This window comes from Malania oleifera, chromosome 2 (assembly GCF_029873635.1).
Source record: "Malania oleifera isolate guangnan ecotype guangnan chromosome 2, ASM2987363v1, whole genome shotgun sequence".
NCBI lineage: Eukaryota > Viridiplantae > Streptophyta > Magnoliopsida > Santalales > Ximeniaceae > Malania > Malania oleifera.
Window position 1 is genome coordinate 21,906,076 of NC_080418.1, and position 15,304 is coordinate 21,921,379.

Consider the following 15,304-nt stretch of genomic DNA (forward strand, 5'->3'; position numbering starts at 1 on the left):
TGTTATGGGAGATTGAAATATATATATATATATATATATATGTGTGTGTGTGTGTGTGTGTGTGTGTGTGTGTGTGTGTGTGTGTTATTTTGGTGTAAGTAGACTCTGATATTATGTTTTATCGTTGGATGGTTGTAATTTTATACTTACTGCTGCTTAGGCTTCCGCTGTGATTGAAAGGTGTCTCTGTTACCCACGGGTTCGGGTTGACTTCTTTATTTATTATGTTTCATTTTATATTAAGATTTTTGAGGTTGTTATAGGGAGGGAAATAGAAGGTGGTAGCAGACTTCGCCGGCGAACACTTCGTGTTCGTCGATGACGTGGCAACTTAGGCAACTCTGAATTTCGTCGACGAAGGGGGAGTTTGTCGACGAATTATATATTGACCTCGTTCATGAGGTGACATGACTCGTTAACGAGAAGATACCAAGAGGATATTTGGGGTGACTCTGAATTTCATCGACGAAGGGGAGAGCTCATCGACAAATTTCCTGTTGACCTCATCGGCAAGGTGACGTAGCTCGTCGATGAAGCCCCTTGTATAAATAGCCCAAAACTCGGATTTAAATGTTGGAAAATCATAAATTCTCACACACTCTCTCTCTCTCCCTACGATTTCTCTCTCCTCTCTCTTCTATTTCGGCTCCGTCATTCACCGGTTTTGAGAATATAAAAAATTAGATATTAAGCGCTGAATGTACACTTGGTAAAGTGGATTGGGTTGGATAATCTGTCCTGGATTAGGCGGATTATCGCGTAAGGATATTACAATCCATATCCGACTCATTTAAGTTGCGGATTTATGACAGTTCAAATTGGATAATCCATGGCGGATGACGGATAATCTATCTTTCTAATTCCTAATATAATTTTTTTTATTATCCAATGAATAATTTGTTTTGTAACACAATAACTAAAACTATTTTTAAAATTATAATTTGGTAATATATTAAACATGTTAGCCTTGGTGGCTACATGAGTTTTATTGTCTTATTTTGATGATAACAATCCATTAGTGGTTCCAAGTAAGTTTTTCTTTGCATGTTAAGTTATGATAAGTATAATCACAAATGTAAAGATTACATAAATTCTTAATACATTAGACATCATCAAAAAGGGAGAGATTATTAGCTTAGGTGGCTACACTATCATATTTAATGTGTTTTGATGATATTAACCTATTTTTGGTTCTTAATGTTTTCATATCTTTGCAGATTATGTTTAATACAAGTACAAGTGACACATTCACGAAGTACTGGATCAAAGACACAGATCGAACCGACTTGACATCGGATAGGAAAGATCAAAAGGACACTCACTCGGAAAGGACTCAAGCACAACCAAAGGAAGCTTTATCTTGAATTATATGTAATATTGGTTGTGTGAGGTAGGAATATTTTATAACTCTTGCGATTTTGTTTCATACATGATTTCTGAGTAGGAGTTGAGCAAATGCACATGCCTACTAGGATACATGAGTTTATAGGATTTCACAAAGTCACAAACTCCACATACATAGTTTTCAAAGTTAAGTTAAAGAGTTTGTCAAATAATTCTAAACTCAAAATATGTTTTCCAAAGGGACAAGTTTTCAATATCTTGTTTTTATAAACTTTTTCATACTTGGTTCCAGCTTCGACGAAATAAGATATCTTATATTCAAAGGAAATTTCATAAGGACAAGTTTTAAATTATATTAGTGTTATAATTTTTTACAAACTTGGTCCTAGTTGGGTTTAAAACTTCAGTTATGCATCTATCCAATTTCATGAACACCCTTTGGTATTTGAGACATAACTTTTGTTAGGAAAGTCCAAAAACAACGATCTTGGTGTCTATGAAAATTTAAGAAAAAATCCTACAACTTTTATGTTGATGACATTTTCTGATTCGAGGCAATCTTTGACTATTGGGTGCAATTTGTCGACGATTCAAGGTAGAATGTTAATGATTGCTGGTAGAGTGTTACTAGTTGACGAATGGGGGCCACTCGTCGATGAGCGGGTATCAACAGTTGACGAGTGGGGATCAATAGTTGACGATTTGCATCATGAACAACGCACCAACGGCTAGAAAACGACCAGTTTCTTTTGAGATTTGCTCCCAACGGTCGAATAATGGCTAGCAAGGGTTTTTGGCTATAAATACAAGTCCTTAGACTTGTTTAGTATAGTTTTTTATCCTTCTTAGTGAAAAATATCTTTGATTACAAGACTTAGGCACTTTGGATATTAGTTCTTCATTACAAGTGCTCATTCTCTCTTACTTTCCAATCTTGTCCAATTCAATACTTGAGAGAATTGTGTGAGGTTTGAATTGTAATTGATTTCAGCTCATTTGAGGAGCATTTCTTTGTAAATCATCTTCTTGTTGTAAGGTTCTTTGTGAATCGTTTGGTGAAGGTTCTTTATGAATTGAAGTGAAAGCTCTTGGTGAGCATGGTAGAGATTTGTTCTTGAGTTGTAAGACTTCTCCGCCGGTGAAAGAGTATCCTTAATGGATTGTGGAATCCTTAGCTTGGTGCTAAGGCGTGGATGTAGGTTTGGTGCTGAACCACGTAAAAATCCTGGTGTTGATCTTTCACTACCCTTCTCTTTATTTTATTTGTCTTGTAGTTGATTTACATTATGTACATTGCAATATGATTGCTTGCAATCTTGTCAAGAGCTTTATTTTGTCGAGAAAATCAAAATACGCATAAAGAGTCCTTTCACCCCCCTTTGACTCTATATACTCCTGGGTGGGACGTTTAACAAAACATTTAATAACTAATCACAAAATTATAATTTTTATTATTATTTTTCAGAGCATGAATTTGGAGACTTTTGTTTTGATCACAAGAAAATTGAGTATTTGGGTTTGAGCTTTAATGTGGGCATAGACCTAGAGACGCATAAAGTGGTGCAAGAGTTGAGAGCGTGGGATTAGACATTGGCCAATAGGCTTATGCTTATATGAGATTATCAATGAATTTAGAGGTGGATAAAAAAAGTTCAAATCATATTAAGCTTATTTAATGTGTGGATCGGTTATGAGACAATTTAATCGGGTCAAATTTGATTCAGATTAATGGATTTTTATCCATTTTGCTAGGTCTAACTGAATGCTCAATATAATTTTGAATTTACCAACTGGATTTTAGATCATGGTTGAACTCCCTATACACTAGAAGGTTTAAGTTGTTTGGTTGGAGTGTTTAACAATTTGATCAACTCGGCCAACCAATCCTAGCCAAATCAACGCAAAAAAAGTATTTCAAATGGTTTATAAATTGGTTGGTGATTTTCCATTTTACATAATTCCATCATTATGGTTTTGCTTGTAGATTTATTGTCAAACTCACCTAACCCAACCTAACCTGAATAACCTCTTTGTATATTATATGCATACCATTACTCAAACTTATGAAATAGGATAGACTATGGGGTGGGCACATGCATTTTAAAATGTTTTAATTTTTATGTTTTTAGTTTTATTTTTATTATAATAATTCTTATAGATATGATTTTTTAGTCGTTTAGATGACAACAGACATTTTTTTGCATTTTTTATTTGATTAGTTTTAGAACTTTCTTTATATTGTATTATCAACGTAAAATTGAAAATTATAATTTATTTACTGTGTTAGTCATACTTTACATTTAAACTATTATCTTTTTCATAAGAAGCCTATTAACTTAATTTAATATACTTAACGTGAATGATACTAGTTTAAATAGTGTTTTTAATATAAGCTATTTAGTGTTTTCTTTCTCTTTTTCTTTTCTACTTTGTCCTAAAACAAGTTAAATCAACAACTCGAACCAAACTACTGATATCCAAACCACCAGAGCACTCAAATCATGTAATTTTCCTTCTATTTTTCAATTAACCTCGACAATCTAAACATATATTTGCTCTCTTTATAACAAAAAAAAAAAAAGAAGAACAAAATTCTCAATATTTTCAATCAATCTAGAACGAGGAAAAAATAAAAGAAAATAAAACCCAAGTCATCCTTGATCTATATCTTCTCTTTGTCGATAAACCCCAAAAATCACACACATCTGCAGGGCACCAATAGCATGTTAGTGTTGCCATCATAACTGTTAGAGAGAGAGAGAGAGAGAGAGAGAGAGAGAGTCAAAACTTTGGTGCAATAAGATGGTAGATCGATATGTTGACCTATGTATACTAGCAACCTAGTCGATTGTTGTGAGAGGGAAATAGACAAGAGAAAGGAATGACGGTCTGATATAAGTTTGTGAGAGTGAAAAATGGGGGTGGGAGGGGGGGTGATGGTCTGACCTATCATTGAGCATGGAGAAGATGGGAATGAATTATGTTGAATGAGATTAAACATTATTTTTGTTAAAGTATGTGACTCATATCAAGTGGAACATAAGTACAGAGAAAGTAGGCTGAGGAAAAAAAACGAAAGTTGGACTTAATAAAAACCGTCGAAGGTTTGTAGAGTACATCAACGGTTACTTTGAAGGTTTCTTCTAGTAGCCAACTAGGAAGAAAACTGACGACGGTTTGATGCAGGTACATTGGCATTTTCTTCTAGTGAAGGAAAAACGTTGATGGTTTGATGAAATTGTTAATGGTTTTGTTCGGCGTTGTTTTTGAAATTTGAATTGGGAAGATCAATAGGTTTGGGATATGGAGGCAAATCCTCCATGGATTGATACAAGGGTATTTGAGGGATTCTCTAATACCTCTGTACGTTTATGAGTTAGTATAAATACAATGTTGCAACCCTATTTTTGATTAATAGTGAATTTCATCCCCCGCTTGCTCTCGTGGACGTAGGCATTCTGCTAAACCACGTTAAATCCTTTGTGTCTTTGTTGCTTTCATTATCTGCATGTGTTTACATATTATTCATTGTGATTACTACATTGCATATTCGTCATTAATTTCGCAAAAATAATTGCTATTGGAGCCATAGGTTACAATGGTTGGGATTTCTTCTACAAAGCTCGACATGGTTAAGTTTGACGGAACTGGAAATTTTGGATTATGGCAGAGGAGGGTTAAGGATTTGTTAGTGTAGCAGGGTATGGTGAAAGCGTTATATGAAAAAAAGTAGGAAGGTATGTATGACATGAGTTGGAAGGAACTAGAAGCAAAGGCTGTAGCAACTATTAGGATTTGTTTGGCTAAAGACGTGATGTATCACGTCATGGATGAGGAATCACTAGCGGCAGTTTGGCTAATACTGGAAAGTCGGTATATGTCCAAGTCGTTGATGAATAAGATTTATCTTAAGTAGAAACTATATGGCCTTAAGATGTTAGAGGGTTCGGATTTGAACCAGCACACGTATTCAATTAGATCATCAATGATTTGAAGTGAGTTGATGTGAAGTTCGAAGACGAAGACAAGGCATTGATGTTACTGAATTCTCTACTTGCGTCTCCTACGTATGAAAATTTGGTTACAACTTTGATGTGGGGAAAAGAAACTCTCAAATTGGAGGAGATCACCAGTGCTCTTTTAGGTTTTCATCAGAGGAAGAAAGCTAGCGATGAGAATCTACAAGGTGAAGGCTCGTGGTAAGGGTTAACCAGGAACGTGGGAGAAGCAAGTTTCGGAGTGGACCGAGTAATAATAAATCTCGGTCCAATTATAGGAATAGGAATGACATACAATGTTTTAAGTGCGAGAAAAAATGGCACATAAAAAAAAATTTCTAGAGAAAAAAAAGGGAATACAGAGAATAAAGAGGGTCCATCAAAATCGATGAATGTAGTGGAATAAGTAGACTCAGAGAGCGGTGACGGGGATATGCTTTCAGTATCATCCTGTTCAGATCATCTCATAGATTCTTGGATTCTGGATTCAGCATGCTCTTATCACATGACACCCAATAAATATTGGTTCAACACCTACATATTAGTAAATTCTAGTTACATTTTGATGGGTAATTATGAATCATGCAAATTTGTTGGAATAGGAAATATTAGAATTAAAATTTTTGATGGTGTTGTTAGAACATTGTGTGATGTTAGACATATATCAGATTTAAAGAAGAATCTAATTTCATTGGGCACTTTAGATTGTAATGGATTTAACTACGAGTTTGCAAGTGGAGTAATAAAGATGAGTAAAAGGATCCTAACAGTGATGAAGGGGCAGGAATTAGCAAGGAATATCTATACACTGTTACATACCACAGTTGTAGGTGGAGCTGCAACTGCAGAATCTGAGTTAAATAGTACATTCTTGTGGCATATGCAGTCAGGTTATATGGGTGAGTGTGGGATGATGGAGCTTCATAAGAGAAATCTTTTGAAGGGTGTCAAAACATGCAAATTGAATTTCTGTAGGCATTGTGTTCTTGGGAAACAGAATAGGGTGCAGTTCAAGACAACCATACACAAGACGGAGGGAATTCTTGACTATGTTGAAAGTGGAATAGTGATCCCAAGAGGGGGGGGGGTGAATTGGGTTATTAAAATCTTTAAGTTCCTTTTACAAATTTTTTACTTACTTGTTTAATACACACACCAATACTTAAGTAAACCAATCAATTCACAATTAAATCTCAAACAATCCACAAATTAACTAAAAACTTAAATAACCAATCAATTTAAGAGTAACCAACCACAAATACCAAACCAATCACAATTTGAAAACCTTTGTGAAATTTCAACTTTTGCTTTTGTAAGCACCCCTGTAAGTAAATTTCAAGCCCTATTTTTGAATTGATTTTATTGTGTTCTCTTAATTAAGATTTCCTCAAATTAACCAACATACTCCCTTGTGGGTTTTCGCAAATGGTTAATTGAAACGTACTTTTGTTAAATTAAGAGTCTTCTTTTTAATTCAATGTTTGAACCCTACAACCTGCAGTTAGCACATACACACACAATATATGAAGTACTAAAATTTAAAAGAACAAGAAAAGAAGAACACCACGTTTTTACGAGGTTCGGCTTATCCCTAGCCAACGTCCTCCCCTTTGGCCAATACCACCAAAGGATTCCACTATGAACGCTCCTTTCCGGGTGGAGCAAACCTTTTACAAAAATCCATCTTTTTCAGGAAGAGAAACCACTCCAAGTGATTAACCCATGCTTGGTTCAACGATCCAAATTAGCCTTGAACCATCAAAGTACAACAAGAAAGGTACAAGAATCTGTGTACAAGATAACTCTCAAAACATAGCAAATTTGTACAAGTTAGAGCACTTAAATATACTTGAATGAAATATAAAGATAGAAAGTATGAAGTTCAAGATTAGAGATCAACAAGGGTTCTTTAATGATTGAGAATACTCAGTATTAGAACCGTAAGCTTATGAATTAGCAGCAATTCAGATGAATTCTCCCATATAGAGCTTGAGCAAGAAATAGTTTTGTGAGAGATTGAGAGTTGAATGCTTGAATGCTATGTGATTGCTTGGTGATTTGATTTCTTGGGTTCAAAGAAGTATTTATAGACTTTTTAGGATGAGTTTCCTTATTTCCTAAGTTACTTGGAGTGTCCACCCAGTTTTTATAACGTTCATATTTGAAAAACTAATTTTTAGAATTTTTTCATTAAAGTTCAGAATTTAAAAATCCTATAGAGTCAGTCAGCTAGATAGGCGATTGGGTAGGTAATTTTATGTTGTTAGTCGGCTGGACAAGAGGCTAAGACCCTTCTATCCACCAGAAATAAATTTCAAGAAATTGTCAATCGGCAGACTGAACACAGTTCAAAAAGAGTTAGTCGGCCGGGCTTGTGTAACGACCCGAAGAATAATGGTATTTAAATAATAAAATAAAGGGAAATGGAAATCGGAAATAGAAGGATGTAGTCGACAATGTTGCATTTTGGAAAGGATAATCCCGAGAATTTTTTAACTCCTTGTCGACAATTATAGGGGACTCGTCGACGAGGGTACAACAGGACCTCATCGACAAGGCTGGGATTCGTTGATGAGAAGATACCGAAAGAGGTTTTGAGCAGTCTGAATTTCATCGACGAGGAGTGGGTTTCGTCGATGAAATTATTAAAGGACTCGTCGACGAACCCTGCAGTATAAATAGGGATTAAACATGATTTTCAGTTATTTTTCCTGTGCATAACTTCCCTCTCTCTCCCAATACGGTTTCTCCTCCTTCTCTCTTCGATTTCGAGCTGAATTTCCAGCGATTCGACAATCTGAAGCCACCACAACGCTCCTTGGAAAGTTCTCTACAAGTTTGCAGGAGTGAATCATCGGTGGGGCTGAGTTGGAAACCATCCCAAATCCAGGGTAAGACTTTCTACTCAGTATTTGGTTAATTAACAGTTGTAGGAAGTGATATACACGTAGAAATACTAAAGTTTAGTACTGGGAGTTTTCATTTCTAAGGTGTTGAACGGGGAACCCTGTAGGTGTGGGACAGATTTTCTTAGGGGCTTCTCAGGAATTAGATAAGGGGATAAACTAAGCTAGTATTTTACGAAAAATATGTATATTGTTATAGCATTTGATTTTAGGAAAATAAATATATTTATATATGATTTATATATTTGGGAAAATGTTGTTGAAAATGATGGTATGTTGAATATGCGAAAAACCTATTAGTGTGGCATGAGTAGAAATTTTTATGGAATACTGTTTTCTGGGAATGTGTTAATGATATGAATTTTTATAATGGAAAGCCGACGTACGGGCTGAGATTTTTATATGCTTTTCCGGCGTACGGGCCGTGCTATATGTATGATTTTCCAGCATACGGGCTGAGCTATGGATATATTTTGCTGGTGTACGGGCCGTGCTATGGATATGATTTGCTAGCGTATGGGCTGTGCTATGACATATTTGCTGGCGTACAAGCCGAGCTATGGAAATGATTTGCCAGTGTACGGGCTGTACTATGATTTGTCGGTGTACGGGCCGAGCTATGGTAAAATGTGAAATACCGGTGTACGGGCCGATGATTTTTCATGATATACGAATATATGCAAAATGATATGATTGATCTGATAATTAATGACATGAGATATCCATGTATCACAGTTTCAGTATATGTTATATGATATCAGAACCTAGTTGGCTTGGTCTAGGCCAGCACTTGCACGGTACTGTTGATATATGTCAGTGGTCTTCATGATCATGATATTTGTGTTAACCCCGCTGTTCGGAGTAGTGTGAGATTGGATGGTCAATGTGGTTTTAAGAAGTGTGTGAGCGCCCCTAGTGTATGGACCAGGTCAGGCAGACCCATAAGATTTACAGACTATACTTTTGACTTGACAGTGGTCGGCCAACCATTGTCAGGTCCCACCTTCGGGCCACACAACCCAGTAATGTGGGGGTAATACATGACAACAGCCAGCTATCCTACGAGGAATGTTTTTGTATTATATTATGTGAGATGAAATATGTTTATGATAATGCAGTATGTTCTGCCATGTTTTGATGATATATATGTTTTCCCAGATTTGACAAAACAGTTACTGAATATGTTCTGTATGGTATATGTATAACACGGAATACTCACGTTGCCACACACTAGTATTAGTTTATTTCCCTTACTAAGAGGTGTCTCACCCCAAAATTTTATAAACTTTTCAGGAGCCTTAGATAGGAGAGCGGGAAGAGCCCCGCTGATCTTGAGTTGTTTGTCTACCCTTTTCGAAGGATAAGTTTTAGTAGGGACAATTAGATTTTGTGGGAAATGTCCCTAGATTTTGTTTTTGGGATGTATATACTGAAATACAGTGGATATAGTGACTCTGGTATTTGTGGTAATGTGATGGATGTTTTCGTATTTATAATATTGTGATTGTATGTTTCCTGCTGCTTAGGCTTCCGTTATGTGTTCTGATGTATCCCTGGTACCCACGGGTCTAGGAGGGTTTTGATCTACTGAGCTGAGATTTGTGATATTGATTTCATTATAAAAAAAAATATGGAAATTAAGCAGGTCGTTACAGTTTGGTATCAGAGCAAAGGGCTAGTTATCCCGATCCCTGGGAACTCTCGTTTATGAATGATTGTGGCGAAGTAAGACTCTCCGCCCAGGGGCTTACTGAATTAAGGGACGGTGATACGTAACACCTCAATTTCAGTGAGTGCTTTGATAGGTACCCATTGTTGCCACGGGCGCAAGGCCCATAAGGAAGGTGACAACGCCCAAAATGGGGACATCACAGTTTGGTATCAGAGCCTAGGTTGCTAGGTTCTGTAGACTTTAGAATGCAGTGGAAACAATACCAGAGTTTAGGAAATGATTTGAGGTTTTGTTCTACAGTCTAGAGGCAGGACTTTCGTGGTAGTTTCTGCATTTTTCCTAGGGTGACGATTTCAGGAAAACCATAGTAAGCTATTGTTGGGTTGTGTTTCTAGAATGTAGGACTGGGGATTAGAAATAAGTTGGAAATGTTGAGATAAGTGGTGAGGATAGGTGGGTAAATTATAAGGATAGGATTTCTAAGTTGCGTTTGTTGTTTTCAAGATGGGTCTAGGAGCAAGTAGTGCCCATGCGAGTGGCAGTGATGGAGCAGGACCATCAGGTGTAGCTGGGACCGATTCTTGTGTGGTATTACGTAGTGTGGCTTAGCAGGTTATGGCTGAGATCGCTAGGAGCTTGAGGGAGCAGAGTGGTCCATCTATAGGCCATGAGTGCACTATAGAAAAGTTTACGAAGATGAACCCTCTGGCATTCTCAAGTGGAGTTGATCCTGCAGCCGCTGAGAGCTGGATGCAGGAGACCAAGAAATTCATGGTTGTGTTGCAGTGTATTGAGGAACAGAGGGTCTTCTTTGCCACCTATAGACTGACAGGAGAGGCCGAGAGGTAGTGGACTGCGGTGAGACTATTGGAGTAGTAGAGGGTGACTCCGATAGCCATGACATGGGACCAGTTTAAAGAGTTGTTCTTCCATAGATATTTTCCCGCTACTGTTTGGGAGGCTAAGGTAGAAGAGTTCTTGAGTTTGAAACAAGGACAACTATCCATTCAGCAATATACAGCGCGTTTCATCGAGCTCTCTTGTTTCGCCCAGTACATTGTTCCTGATGAAGTGAAGAAGGCAAGGCAGTTTGAGAGAGGCTTGAGGCGGAACATATTCAAGCAAGTGGTGGTGCTGTGGATCCAGGACTTTGCTGAGTTGGTTGACAAGGCAGCCTTGGCAGAGATTGGTGAGCGTCTTGATGTAGAGGAGCAGGGATATAGGAAGAGATTTGCATCTACCGGCTACCAGCAGGGTCATAGACTAGGTCAGTGGAGGAGAGGAAACTATGGTAGAGGACGGAGGTTGGAAACGGGAGGACGCGAGGTGCAGACAGGGTAGGGTCCTCCAGTTTGTCGGACTTGTGGTAGGAGACACTAGAGAGAGTGTCGAGCAGGTGGGGTGGTGTGCTATAGCTGCGGTAGATCGGGGCATATGGTGCGAGACTGCCCTACCCCACCAGATGCAGTTCCAGCTTCCAGACCATACTGGGGAGGTTATCAGGCTCCACGTGGGGGTGAGTAGAGGAGTACGGCTCTAGCCAGGGTGTTTACTCTGACGCCGGATGAGGCTGAGACAGTAGGTGACGTGGTGGCAGGTATGATTATTATACTTTTTTTTAAAGTTATAACTTTGTTTGATTCAGGAGCTACACACTCGTTCGTGTCTTCGATGTGTGTTAAATTATGTGGGGCTGAAACACAATCATTAGATGTTGAATTGTTGGTATCTACACCAACTAGGTCAGTAGTGAGGTGTAGTAGGGTGCTTCGAGGTTGTCCAGTTGATATTCAAGAAAATACTTTGTCTGCTGATCTGATAGTGCTAGACATGCAGGAATTTGATGTTATATTTGACATGGATTGTCTAGCAGCTAATTTTGCCAACATAGATTGCCGAGCACGAGAAGTGATATTCAGATCTCCGGGGGAAGTAGAATTCAAGTTCGTAGGGTTGCGAGTGCAATCCTTGCCTTAACTAGTTTCAGCTATCCAGACTAGAAGACTACTCTGAGTGGTTGTCAGGGGTTTGTGGCTGATGTGAAGGAGATGTCAGAGAATGAATTGAAACTTGCTAACACGCCTGTAGTAAAAGAGTTTACAGATGTTTTCCCAGACTAGTTACTAGGCTTGCCACCCGATCATGAGGTGGATTTCCTTATTGATCTACCTTCTGGTACAACGCCAATTTCTAAAGTACCTTATTAGATGGCGCCAGCAGAATTAGAAGAATTGAAGAATCAGTTGCAAGATCTGCTTGATAAGCACTTCATACGACCCAGTGTATCTCCGTGGGGAGCTCTAGTTTTATTTGTGAAGAAGAAGGATGAGACTATAAGGATGTGTATAGACTATAGGGAGATTAATAAAGTGACAATCAAGTACAAGTATCCTCTACCCCGTATCAACGATTTGTTTGACCAGCTCCAGGGTACACGGGTGTATTCGAAGATTAACCTCAGATTCGACTACAATCAGGTAAAAGTGACAGCAAAAGATGTCTCGAAGACGACATTCAGAACCAGGTACAGGCATTATAAGTTTCTTGTTTTTATTGATGATGTACTGGTCTATTCGAGCAGCTATGAGGAGCATGAGACGCATTTAAGGCAAGTTTTATAGACACTTCGGGAAAATAAGTTGTATGCCAAGTTCAGTAAATGTGAATTCTGGCTTGAGAAGGTCGTGTTCTTGGGGCACGTTGTATCAGGAGACGGTATTTCTGTGGATCCTAGCAAGATTGAGGCGGTAGTGAATTGGGCTAGACCGAGAAATGTCCAGGAGATCAGGAGTTTCTTGGGGCTAGCTGGCTATTATCGCCGTTTTATTGAGGGATTCTCAACTTTGTCAGGACCTTTGACATGACTGACGAGGAAGAATGTCAGATTTGAGTGGGACGACCGCTGTGAGCAGAGTTTTCAAGAACTGAAGCAAACATTAGTCACAGCACCAGTATTGGTTATTCCATTCGGGGGTGAGGGGCATGTCATTTACAGTGATACGTCCTTGAAGGGACTTGGTTGTGTATTGATGCAGTATGGCAGGGTAATGGTGTATGCGTCTAGGCAGTTGAAGGAATATGAAAAGAACTACCCTACACATGATTTTGAATTGGTTGCAGTGGTACACGCATTGAAAATTTGGAGGCATTACTTGTACGGCGAGCAGTGTGAGATTTTCTCTGCCCACAAGAGCTTAAAGTATTTCTTCATGCAGAAAGAACTGAATATAAGGCAGAGAAGGTGGTTAGAGCTAATTAAGGATTTTGATTGTACCATCAGTTATCACTTGGGGAAAGTAAACGTGGTAACTGATGCGTTGAGCAGGAAGTCCAGGGAATCAACGTTGGTGACTATGGAGATCTAGTATCCGATTATAATAGATTTGGAGAGATTTGGCATTGAATTAGTTGAAAGTGGTTCTCAGGCTCACATTGCCAGTTTAGTGGTGCAGCCTATTCTACAGAAGAGAATTAAAGCCACCCAGAAAGAGGATCCAAAATTAGCAGAGGTGATAGACAAAGTGCAGAATGGTCAGGGGGAAGAATTCAGTATTACAGATGATGGAGCTTTGCAGTTTCGTTCTAGATTATATGTTCCTACCAATACTGAGATCAGAAAGACTATTTTAGAGGAAGCTCACAGATCTTTGTATACAGTTCATCCTGGGAGTACGAAGATGTACAGAGATCTGCAAGAGTCATATTGGTGGAGTGGTATGAAGAGAGAGATCGCTAAGTATGTAAGCTAGTGTTTGACGTGCCAGCAAGTAAAGGCTGAGCACCAGAGGCCGGCGGGGCAGTTGCAGCCGCTATTTATCCTAGAGTGGAAGTGGGATCATATATCTATGGGCTTCATGTCAGGATTGCCAACGACATTACATGGCCAGAATGCCATCTGGGTGATTGTTGACCGTTTGACTAAGACCGCCCACTTTATACCTATCAAGATCAGCTACTCCCCCAACCGTTTAGCAGAGATCTACATTCAGGAGATAGTTCGTTCTTATAGGGTGTGTTGACTCTACGAGTCCAATCTATTTTTGATAATGACAAATCACTTGGTATTTGATCTGTGCATTAAGTTTGTGAACACGAACTATATTAAGCATGCACAGAAGGATAATGAGTCATGGAAGTCACAAAGTAAAGCTAACAAATCTTAGCAAGATCCATGGAATTCAAAGAGCACTAAAATCAAGATGTAAGTGGCAAAGTTCAAGAACATCTTGGGAATGGGTATTTAGAACTCATGTACTTACATTGTCATATGATTTAATTTGAGGCTGAACATAACTTAGAATGATTTTAGGATTCATGCATTTCATGTACATCATTAGGGAATTTTCTTGGACTTAGAAATATTTTTTAAATCATGAAAAATATGTTTTATAAAAGACCCAAGAAAAGAAGCAAAGCAGAATTTAAAACTAGAGAAGAAAAATTAAGAAAAAAGGGACTTCGGTAGCCTGAACTTCACCTCAATCGCCTGAAGATTAAGTTCGGTAGCCTGAAGAATTAATGAGAAACACAGCAAGTTGGCAGAGGCTCTTCGGTCGCCAGACCTTGGAACCTCAGGCGCCTGAACCCACTTCAGGAGTCTGAACTTCCCTCTTTAGGCGCTTGACCCTGTATTCCAACTTGATTTTTCAAAGGCTTAAGGAACTTCGATCGCCTGGGCTTTCAACCTTAGGCGCCTGAACTTGTGGGAAACTTAAAAACTTGTTTTTTATTAAAAGAACTCGTGAGCTATTCCATTGATCCAATGGATAAGATCAATTCTAAGGGCAATACACTATATATATTGAATATCTAAACCCTAGAATGAAGCTAAGACACACAACAAGAGAAGAACACATTGTATTGCAAGATTGTAGAGAAACTTGAGCTAATTGTTTGCACTACATTCTACTTTCATCTTCTTTGGGCAAATCTATTCCGAAAATCAAAGGACACTCATTCATTCAACTGTACCTCAATCTAGTATTGAGGTTTGATATTTTAAGTTATTATTCTTAAGAGTTTCTCATCTCATCTCATTACGTGCTCTTGATTATCATTAGAAAAGTTTTGATCTTGAGTGTGCATATTTGTATAAAAATTGATTTTTGAAAAGATCATTACTTGAGAAAGCTTGTTTAGCTTGGTTGATTAATTTTGATTCAAGAGTATATAAATATACATATATATCGTTCATAGAGCTTATTATTGAAAAACCTATTTTGATTAAAAGGTTGATCTTGAAAGTGCCTATACACATACATAGTTATTCTAAACAAGATTATTACTTGATTTAAGTTATGTGATTGATTGAAAGGTTTAATTCAAGTGTGCGTTTTCTAAAGGAACTATATTCTAGATATATTAACGCTTGATTAAATATCCTT